This window comes from Canis lupus, chromosome 31, assembly GCF_048164855.1.
Source record: "Canis lupus baileyi chromosome 31, mCanLup2.hap1, whole genome shotgun sequence".
In the NCBI taxonomy this organism is placed as follows: Eukaryota; Metazoa; Chordata; class Mammalia; order Carnivora; family Canidae; genus Canis; species Canis lupus.
Window position 1 is genome coordinate 8,644,227 of NC_132868.1, and position 11,479 is coordinate 8,655,705.

The 11,479-nt window shown below is 46.3% G+C and overlaps 1 long non-coding RNA gene across 1 annotated transcript; it reads right to left on the reverse strand.

The window, feature by feature from the left end:
• On the reverse strand, positions 1 to 6,054 carry LOC140621940 (uncharacterized). The gene is made up of 2 exons (XR_012021684.1): positions 5,941 to 6,054; positions 1 to 4,586 (listed from the first exon to the last, which is right to left on the reverse strand). It is a non-coding gene; the product is annotated as an uncharacterized lncRNA (long non-coding RNA).
• Positions 6,055 to 11,479: the final 5,425 nt, after the last annotated feature.

The following is an 11,479-nucleotide window of genomic DNA, read 5'->3' on the forward strand; positions in this document are numbered from 1 at the left end:
TTTGTTGTATACCTTAAATACATACAATTTTTATTAATATAAATGAGATTGAATTTTTTAAAAAGTTCTTACATAAGTTACAGCACATTTAAAAACATTGGCTTGAAAAAGCAGAAAATAGATATTTGACAGTGTTTAAAATTAATATTAAATATTAAATAGGTATAAAGCAGAGAATATTGGAAGTCTGTGAACACAGAAAATGATAAGTCTCAGTTGTCAAATGTGATACCAATTTGTGTAGAAAGTCCTGTTTCCTCACAGGTGAGATAAATGAAGTATTAGGCATATTCTCCACTTTAAAAGTCTCAGTGATAACTCTGGTTTCTCTTCAGATCATATAAATCTTCTACCTTTTCCATGTCTCAATGATGAAAATTAAGGAATAAAGTAGTGGTAAATATTTGGAGCCTAATTAAAAAAAGTTTCCACCTGGAAGTAGGAGAAATGGCCTTGTTTCTCCCCAGAGTGACCTTCCCCCTGCCCTGCTCTCCTTCTCATCGGGGCAGGGCACCTGGAAATGAAAACCCCAGGCTGTGCTCCCAACTGGCTCTCCGTTCCCTTCCTGGTGAGCTGATTCCACCCAGAGCCAGAGCCAAGAGGTCTTGTCCTCCTGCAATAAGTAGAGGGCTTGGGCTTGGGCTCCAGGAGGCCCACCCTGGCCCCGCTGTGACCCCACCGGCCCCTCAGCCTTTGTTCCCTGGCTGCCCCAGCTCTAACCCTCGTGCCCTCATCAAGGAAGGAGGGTGGTGTCTGCTGCCTGTGACCTTTTCTCTCAGAAAAGCAAAAATGTCAAACTCCCACACTAGACTTGCCCCTGTATCTCCTTGACTGGAACTGGTTATTAGGCTTCCCTTACCTGCATGAAAGGCTGGGATGTTAAGATACAGAATGATCCAGAACAGCCTAGGCCAATGTCAAGATACTGCTTGTGTCGGGCATATGCCACGTTGAAAAAGAGTGGAGTCTGTTCGCAGAGGAGCAGCAGCGGGTGGGTATCCTATAGGCCCTGAATCTGGTCTGAACTTGGTCCCTACAACTTTGCTTCTGAGAGCCACTTTGGACAAAATCTAGTTTCAGGTTAACACGGACTAGGGTGACCTCATCAAGATGACTTCTTGTGAGGTGCCCTCTGACTTCTTGTGAGGCTTAGCAGATGATTCCACCTGCTTCATGACCCTAGAGCAGGACTTCTCACTCAAGGGGGCCCATTTTGTTTCCTGGGGAACGTCCGGCGATATCCAGACACATCTTTTTTATTGTCAGGGCCCATGTGTAGTTGTTGAGGCCCTGTGGTGTCAGGCACACAGACAACCAACCCCGTCTCTGTGCCAAGTGTCCTTGGTGCAGAAAACACAAAAACACAGTGGCATGCATGGTGGGCAGGTTATTGGGGGGAGGAGGGGCGGTGAGGAGGATACAGAGGAGGTGTTGCCAAGCTGATCCTACAAGATGAGGAAGAATTAAGCCAACAGAGGGAGGTAGAGGGCAGAGAGATGGAAGGAGGTTCCAGGAGGAGGCGGTGAGAGAAGCAGCCCTGAGGACAGAAAGGCCCCCCGCTGCTCCTGTGGCTAGGCCCTGTTGTGTCTATGAGAGAACCAACATGAGGCCGGCGGTGTGGACCGAAGCAGGCATGGGAAGACTGTGTGCCATGTGAGACCACTCAAAGGCTGCACTGGGAGGTGCCCCCTGGAAGGAGCCCCTGGAAGGAAGGTGTACACCCAGGAGCAGATGGGACTGACTTGGGCTTTGAGAGGCTCACTGTGCCTTGGTAGCTGGAACAGTGATAGAAATGAAATAAATCTTGGCTGAAGGTGAGGTGGAGGTGGGGAGGACTTGGAGAGAGGTACAAAGGCAGCAATGGGCACAGCGTCAGCTCCAGAAGGAATATCTAGGAGAGGAGAGATTCAGCAAGTAGCCATCATTTTTGGAGGGAACAACCTAAAGTCCCAGCACATGGCCAAGTCAGTTTCTTTCTTATTGACACCCAGCCCAGTGTGGGTCTGTGATGGGGCCTGGCCATGACAGGGAGGCTCCACTCCATGTAGTCATTCAGGGACCCAGCCTCTTCCGTCCAGAAGTTCTGCTGTCCCCCTGGGCCCTGCCATCCCCTGAAGAGTGCCGGCCTGAGAGGGAACATACAGGGTCAGAGGTCCTGCTGGAGGCCTAGGGGCCAGGCCTGTGGTGGCCCCACACAAAACTCGGGCCTGTGGCCCCACCTCATGTGGCAGAGTCTCCAAAGTGTCATCAAGCTGAGAGCCCAGAGCAGGAAGGAAACGGGTCTGGCCAACAGACACTACTGACTCTGCCACAAAATGTTTCAGACGTAAAATCATCATCGGGCCCCATAACTGATCCCATATGGAGGAGGGAAGAGCTGCCAGCTTCCCACCCAGGAGCTTGGGGTGGATGCCTTAGGTGGTGGAGCACAGGAGCCACTGCCTTAGCCACTGCCTTAGCCACTGCCTTAGAATAGCATGGATCTATTCTAAAAGCACCACAGGACACTTGACGTGTGGCACGTGTCTTCTGTGTGACCTGCATTCCATTTATAGGACCAGCGTTTCCTCATGCATATATACACACGTACACATATATAAATGGATGTGAATCTGGGGTGTAAGAGACAAACCTGAATGTGACACAGGAATGTTCCCGTTTCTTGTGTATCATTCTTACCTACTGAAGGCTCCCTCACTTCCTGATTCCCCTTGCTCCCTGGCTGTAACCTTTAGGACTAGACCACAAGGCACACTTCCTGTCTATGTTATACTCCAGATCCTCTACCTCTACCACCCGACACCTGACACCTGCAGCTGAGTGGTCCCTGGGCTGCCGTACCCCCTCCCACCAAGGTCATTGGGAAGCCTTTCAGGGTACCGGAGCCCGACGGCCTGGCCTGTGGACTTCGCTGAAATTTCCCTGTTTTGGGACTTGAACCAGGGCACACAGCGCATTCCCAAACTCAGATCAGTTTCTTTGGTCAGGAATGGGGACCGTGGAGCCAGTTTTCTTTGCAATGGCTCTGCCATTTCCTGACTGTGAGGTCTCCGGCACGCTGATTAACCTCTATGGCCTCAGTTTGCTCATCTGCAGAATGAGGACAAGAATTGTAACTTAGGCTTCAGATAGAATGACGATTAAGAGGACCAGCACACAAGACGTATTTGCCAGAGAACCAGCGAGTTGCACCTGCCCGATGTGGGCTCATGATGCCATCTCTCTGAGGTTCTTAGAGAAGCTGGAATTTCCTTTGCGAGTTTGTCTCAGCAGGTCTGTCCTCTAATGAAGGGAAGATGTGGCCCAGGGAGCACTGTTCCCCGCTTCCTGCTCTTGGGCAGGCTCCAGATTTCCCTGTTGATGGAAGGGAACAGCTCACTGCTCCCCACTCTAATGAACTCATTAATTTTTCTATTTCTCTAACTATTCTTGGTTCCCAGATGAACCTTGGCATGAGTGTTTGGTTCCATCATGTAAACTGGGGTGGGTCAGCTGGAGGCATCTCTCTTTGCAGTCTTCGCTAAGCCATCCCTGGAGTCACGAGCTTCTGAACTTGATATTCAGCAACCAGAGGGAAGATCCGTCTCAGGACACACAGATAGGTAGGTGACTTGTCTTTAACAGGCCAGGGCACCAAGGGGAGGACTGCAGGACGCTGAGGGAGCAATCGAAATGGGGTTTACATTCTCTAACAGGTCCTCACGTGTGTCTGTGAAGGACGAACTGGGCTGCAGGGTGCCCGTTGAGGCAGGGCACCAGTTCCACGGGAAGGGACATGGACACTGGTACAGGGGGGTGGGGCTCCAGGGGACCCAGAGGCCGATTCGTCATCTGAAGGTAGAGTCATCAGGGTCACCTGGGTCGTGAGCGGAAGGGAAGGGCAAAAAGCAGGTCTCAGTTTGGTGGCCCGAGTGAGGCATGGACCAAGTCTTCTCCTCAGATGGGCACCCCGGTGGTTGGGGGAGGCAGGAAGCATTCCCTTTTGGAAACATAAGGTTTGAGATGTCCAGGACCCACGGCCTGCATTGAGTAGAGAAGATGGTCTGGCCAGGTGTGCCTGGGAGCCAACCCTGCCCTGCTGGGGGGCGGGTGCAGGGAGGGAGGGGACAGGACCAGGAGCAGGTGGGGGCAGGTGAGGGCAGAAGAAGACAGGGTGGGGCCAGCCCAGGAGAGCGCAGGCGCCTGTCATTTGTCTTTGTGAATCAGTTACATGCCATTTTAAACCTGCTTGAATTTCCCAGTAGAGTTGATGAGTGTTGTTATTTTTCAAGGCCGTATTCAATAAAATATTTGGGTAATTACTACACTCAGGAAACTGGCTCAAGTCCACCAAGGCCTAAAAATAGCAAGTTTCAGGACCTGTGGATTCTTTTCTCATGACAGCGAGGTTTCTCAGCCCAGCCAGGCAAGGAAGGGGGGGGAGGCAAGGGAAGGGGGAGGCGCAAGCCCGCAGGCAGGGGGTGGCTGGGGGAAGGCGCAGGCTCCACAGGCGGCGGCGGGGAGGAGGGCGAGTCGCAGGCCCCCCAGGCAGGCACAGTCCGAGACTGGAGACTGGCTGGGCAGGGAGCTTTCCAGTGAATTCCGTGCTGCCAGAAAAACAGATGGAGGCGCCTGACTGGTCAGCAGCCCTGATGGCTGGGGAGGAAGTGCTCCTGGCAATGTCTCCTTCCTTCTGAGCCTGAGGTGAGGAGGTGAGTGAGCCGGTCCCCGGGCAGGACGAGGCCAGAGCCTCCTCCCTCCTCCTCCACCCGCTTCCCCTCCCTCCCCCTCCCTCCCCTCCCTCCCCCCCCCCCCCCGTGACCCCGTAAAGAGGGCGGATCCGCAGCAGAAAGAAGGGGGGGAGCGGGGAAGGGGGGAGCGGGGGGTGGCCAGTCTGTAAAAACGCCGGGCAGGGGATCCATTTCCGAGGCCGAGGATTCAAGATGCTCCAGTGCCTGCTTAACAGATCGCCCTGAAAAAGGCGTGTTTCGCACCGGAGAAGAAATGGTAAGTACTGGTGTCTAAGAAGGCCCGGCGGGAGGCTCAACTCTCTGCCCTCGTCCATTCATTTGTTTCCTTGAATTGGGAGAGTTGGGAGAGTGTTTCACTTCAGCCTCACCTCCTGGGAATGGGAATCGGAGCCCTGGCCCCCAGCCCCGAGGCCCGCCGCGGGAGGCGCTAGGTACCCACGGGTGACTCGCTGGAGCCAGCCGCCGGCACCCTCCCCGCCCTCCCCCCCTCCCCCTCCCCCTCCCCGCACCCTCCCCTCGCGCACCCTCCCCCGCCCGCACCCTCCCCGCCCTCCCCCTCCCCCGCCCGCACCCTCCCCGCCCTCCCCTCTCCCTCCCCCCCCCGCACCCTCCCCGCCCTCCCCCTCCCCCGCCCGCACCCTCCCCGCCCTCCCCCTCTCCCTCCCCCCCGCACCCTCCCCGCCCTCCCCCTCCCCCGCCCGCACCCTCCCCGCCCTCCCCCTCCCCCGCCCGCACCCTCCCCGCCCTCCCCCTCTCCCTCCCCCCCGCACCCTCCCCGCCCTCCCCCTCCCCCGCCCGCACCCTCCCCCGCCCTCCCCCTCTCCCTCCCCCCCGCACCCTCCCCGCCCTCCCCCTCCCCCGCCCGCACCCTCCCCGCCCTCCCCCTCTCCCTCCCCCCCCCCCGCATCCTCCCCGCCCTCCTCCTCCCCCGCCTGCACCCTCCCCGCCCTCCCCCACCCAGCCTGCACCCTCCCCCGCCTGCACCCTCCCCACCCCGCCTGGGTGATTCACGGAGGAACAGGGGGCGTCCCTGGACCCCTGCATCCCAGGGCCAAGCAGCGACTAGGTCTTGTAAAAGAACCAGAAAACGCAACGGATAAATCATCGCACACTCCGTCTGAAACTAAGTGCGCACTAGATGTCGGCTAATTGAATTTAAATTTAAAAAAATAAATAAATAAAAGAACCAGAAGAGTCCCAAAGTATTCACCTCGCAATGCTCCAGACAGATGACAGACAGAACATGAACAGAACGGAGGCATCTGAAGACAAAAAGCACATTGGAATCTAAACATTTCAAGAGTCTGTGCTCCATCCCCGGGCGGGGCGGGGCGGGGCGGGGGGGGGGGGGAGCCAGCCACTGACCAGGAGCCTTCAACTAAGGGGCCCCACAGAGGTTGTCCCACTGGTCTGGAAATAGAAGCACTTCCCAAGTAAAAATTAAAAGATTGAACTGGGTGGCTTAATGAGTCAAATAATGTTTATAACTCAATACAATTGCTGACACATTTGATTATCTGGGTGCTAAAACTTTTGAAGAAAATGTCACTTTGGGTAAAAGGAAATATTCAATTTATTTTTCTTACTCTCTGGCTCAATCAAATCATATTTCTAAAATTCACTTCCAGTTTATTTGTAATGAAATGTCTGCTTTATTAATTGGAACACTACATCCTATCGTACAATTAGAGTCGGCTAAGCTTCTTTACCAAAAAAGCTGGCTCTTTCTAGGACAATGCACCCAGCCTATTTTAGAGACACAGAACATAGTACATGTTTTCCACAGAGTACACAACTGTTGGAGGGGGGTGAGAAGAGCTTTCACCTCGTTCTTTTACCACTGATTTCTAAGAACAAGTTCATGAAACTTGAAGTGTCAAAAGAAATATATGCATGAACACTGTGATTATGTTAGTAGTTAATAGAGCTTGATTGGTGATGGACAGATGAATCCATTTCATGTCTAAACAATGAAATGGCAAACCAGCTGGTGGCCCAAGCCATTGACCAAGTCAAGAGTGTTTTTCAAATTATTTGGGGGGGAAATAGAAAGAGCTGTTCAAAGGCATCTTATTTGCACAATGCCCAAAGCCAACAAAACATGCCAGCCAGGCAAAGGCATTTCCAGAATTTGAGATTTGAAACTAGCTGTGAACTATTATTGCCAACACTGGTACATTCTTTATAGTGTATTGGTTAGTTCTTAAAAGGTAGAAAAGTTTAAATTCAGATTGGGCTAGCTTAGGACCCAGTATCCTGATGTCTAAAATGTGACACATAATTTCATAGGAGAAAAAATATTTATGGTAAATTTAAGCCCAGCACTGGAAAACATTTTATACATTTGTGAGGTTTGGTTTGGATTTTTTTTTTTTTAATGAGAGGCTAATTTGAGAGAAAAATATGTATACTATTTGCAACTAGTGAGGCATGATACATAAAACAATAGTTTGATACATAAAACAACAGTTAGTATAATATGTTAAGAATGAAGAGGACACCGGGCTGGCTCAGTCAGTGGAGCCTGCGACTCTTGATATCAGGGTTGTGGGTTCGAGTTCCATGTTGGGTGTAGAAATTACTTATAAATAAATAAACAAACAAATAAATAATAAAAGTAGAACAAAATATGGCCCAAACTTTAAGAACAATGATCAACCAAAGCAAAGAGAATTATTTTTAGGATAATTTTTCTCTGAGTCATGCTTAACATTTCTTCCCCCAGTCACATACATGTATTTCTACCATCTGCCTTTATATCCTACATTTAAAACTTTGGGGATCCCTGGGTGGCGCAGCGGTTTGGCGCCTGCCTTTGGCCCAGGGCGCGATCCTGGAGACCCGGGATCGAATCCCACATCAGGCTCCCGGTGCATGGAGCCTGCTTCTCCCTCTGCCTATGTCTCTGCCTCTCTCTCTCTCTCTGTGACTATCATAAATAAATAAAAAATTTAAAAAAATTAAAACTTTGATGCATTATGAATTGATTTTCCCGTAAAATGTGAGATAGGAAATCTACTTTTTTTCAAATAGTCAATAAGTTCAATGACTATTTCTCTAATTATTGAATTATGACATATTAAATTTTATGACAAATTAAATCATATTAAAACACTTGAGTGTGTTTCTAAAGTTTCCTTCTGCTCCAGTCATTATTGGTTATCAATCAATTCGTTGACCAGAAAAATACTATTTTAATTATTAGATTATAAGTTGATCTGTTTAATGTCTGACAAGGGGGTGGTGTGGGGTTCCCTCCTCCAAAATTGAATGTTATTTTATAAGAAACAAATTATTGCGTGTATTCCGGTAAATGTGTTATTCTTGTAAATCTTAGAATAATTTTCTCAAGGTTAAAAAATAGAATTCTATGGGCAGCCCGGGTGGTGCAGCGGTTTGGCGCCTGCCTTTGGCCCAGGGCGCGATCCTGGAGACCCGGGATCGAATCCCACATCAGGCTCCCGGTGCATGGAGCCTGCTTCTCCCTCTGCCTGTGTCTCTGCCTCTCTCTCTCTCTCTCTCTCTCTCTCTCATTCTCTCTCTCTCTGTGTCTCTCATGAATAAATAAATAAAATCTTTAAAAAAATAGAATTCTACAGATTAACTGCAGTTAATTCTACAGTTAACTGCATTAACTATTACATTTTTAGGTTCTATAAATTAGTTCTATTAAAGTATATTAAACATATATAAAATTAATATGTCTTCCTATGCAGAAGGATAGATATTATGTCACTTATTCAGAAATTTGTGTCTCTAGGTAAATATTATTAGTGACTTCACAGAGACTCCGCATATTATTTTTAAATTAATTGCTGATATCTTTATTTTTTTATTAAAAACATAGAGGTGAATTTTTAAAACTTCCCTTGTTATTGTTTTTATGTCAGAAAGATAATGATTTCTGTATGTTGGCTTGCTAACTGGCCACTCTATTTGAGTTTGTTATTAATTAGAGCAGTTTTAGGGAGTTGTTTCCCTTGGGCTCTTCAGGTAGACAATCAAATTGTTTGTAAAGATAGATTATACTGCTTACTATTTTGCAGTATGCAGCTACATGTTTCTCACATCTTCATTGTTTAAAATTTCAAATCAATAACAAACCATTCGACTGATTGCTGGTGGTTTTAATATTCTTGATTTCAACAGAGTACCCATATTTTTAAATTGCTAGATACACTTTAATTGATGGTTTCCCAATAGGTTGTTAGATTACAAGAAAATTACGTTATATTCCTAGTTCTAGAAGTTTTTTTTTAAAATTCAGAAATGAATATTATCAAATATTCATTATAAAAATATTTATCAAGAAAGCCTATAGCCTTTCTCCCTTGATCTGTTTATTCATTCAAGAATCATAAAATGGCTTCATTTACGTTAACTTATTTTTACATTCCAGCAATAAGATAGACTGGATGGATTATTACTGGAATAGACTACTAGACAATATACATTAATATTTTATTAAAGTTTTTGCATCTGTGAGTCTTGTGTAGTTTAAACAGTAGCATTTATTCCCTAAAGATTTCATGATAATGATTTGTAAAATTATCTGGTTACAACAACATTATTGATAACTTCTAAAATTTTCCAGAGCTCTTTCCCAGGTTCGTATTTATCATATCCTCTTGAGTTATTTGCATCTTTCTAGCAAAACATCAGTGCTTTCAAGTTTATATAGCACGAAGCTGTGTTTCTACCAATTTCTTATTTGTATTTCTGAGTAGTTTCACAGTTTTTATTTTTAAAGATTTTATTTACTTATTTATGAAAGACACAGAGAGAGGCAGAGACACAGGCAGAGGGAGAAGCAGGCTCCACACAGGGAGCCTGATACGGGACTTGATCCCGGGTCTCCAGGATCACATGTTGGGCCGAAGGCGGCGCTAAACCGCTGAGCCACCCAGGGATTCACCTCACAGTTAGTTTTTAAGCACTGTTGTTGGGTAATTGAAGATTCAGTAGTTATATAATCATCCTAAACTGTATGATCTAACAGTTTAAAATGACCTCCTATGTTCCATTCAATCCTCTTTGTCTTGTATGTAAGTCAGCATTCTATCAGAAAAACAGAGCTGCAGTTAGTACTATCGGAATAAGGGATTTATCCTAGGAATTGGGGTTTACAGGTGTGGGAGGAGCTCAGGGAATGAAGGTCTAGAGAGGGAAGGGGAGGATCAGAGAAGCTATTCACCAGCTGACCTGAAGCCCCAGAGCTAGTGACATAAAGGAGCTTGCAGGTCTAGTCTCCACAATGGGACCATAAAGGGTGGTGCCCATAGTGAAATCCAGGGAGATTTCTGCCTCAAGGGAGATACTACCTCTGAGTACCATCATGTTGGTCCACACAGGTGTCTGGTGCTGGCGTAGGGACATGTTTGGTGAGCAGGGCCAGCAGTCAGGAGGATGAGTTAGACCCAGAGTAGAGGAGAATAAAGATAGCGAGGGTCTACCAGTTGTCTCTACATTTGTCTGTCACTATAGCTGACCATGACAACCTAAGATTAATGACTTCTGCTTCTAAGGCTGAGTGTTCCCACCTTCCAAATTTTTTTGCATTTCTTCTTTCAACTCGAAAAAGAACCATACAGAAAAGGGGATTCTGGGAATTGTAGTTTCATTAGTCTTCACCCAGTTTACATAATACAAACCAACATACGTTGAGTTAGAGTTTGGTATTAATTTATAATCGCTATTTTCATTTTGATATATTTTCCCAAGATCCTCTGAAGCATGCTTTGATACTTGTTTAAACAGAGTTTTTAAATTTTAGAATAAAAATTTCTCTAGGTAACCACTATACGAATATTGCAAGAATGTGTAACCAATATTAATGTGGGGAAAACAAAATGATGCAAATATTTGATTAATTCATAAGAAGTCATGAAAAGAGAAAAAAAGGAACATAAAGCAGGAAAATGGGATAACAGGCAAATAGTGAGATGGTAGATATAAACACAACTCTGTCAGTAATTAGATTAAACATAAACAGCCTAGATACTCCTTGAAGAAGATGAAGACTGTGACTCATAGCTTTTAAAACCCAACAATAGACTATTTACAAGAAACAGACTTAAAATATCAAGACCCAGGAAGGTTAAATGTTAAGGGATGGAGAATGATATGCCAGGTAAACCAAACCAACTGAAGTTGAAATACTTACACTGATGCCAGACAAAGTCAACTTTAAGGCAAGAGTGTCACTAGAGATAAACTTCTGAACATGATAAAGGGGTCAATCTGCTAAGAAGATTCACAAATCTTCATCTACGCATCTAATAATAGAGTTTCAAAACAAATGTAAAGCAAAATTGACAAGACATAGAGGATAGATGAATCATAATGATAGATCTTAACACATTTCAGATTTGAGGCCAGCATAACATTATTACCAAAACCCATCAAGGATGTCACAGAGAGTAAAATGGTGGGCCAGTCTTTCTTCTGAATGTAGATGCAAAAGTCCTACATAAAATATAAGTGAAATTTAGCTATACACAAAAATAATAATACATCAGGTAAAATTTGGGTTTATAACAATATAAGATTTATTTAACACTAAAAGTCTGTGTAACTTGCCACATTTACATCAAGAGGGTAGAAATCTTATCTAGATAGATGCTGAAACATAAAACATTGTATGAGATTTAATGCATTAAGAGTTTATTTATTTATTTACTTATTTATTTGAGAGAGAGAAAAGTTGAGTGCATGCATAAGCAGGGGGAGGAGGAGAAGGAGAGGGACAA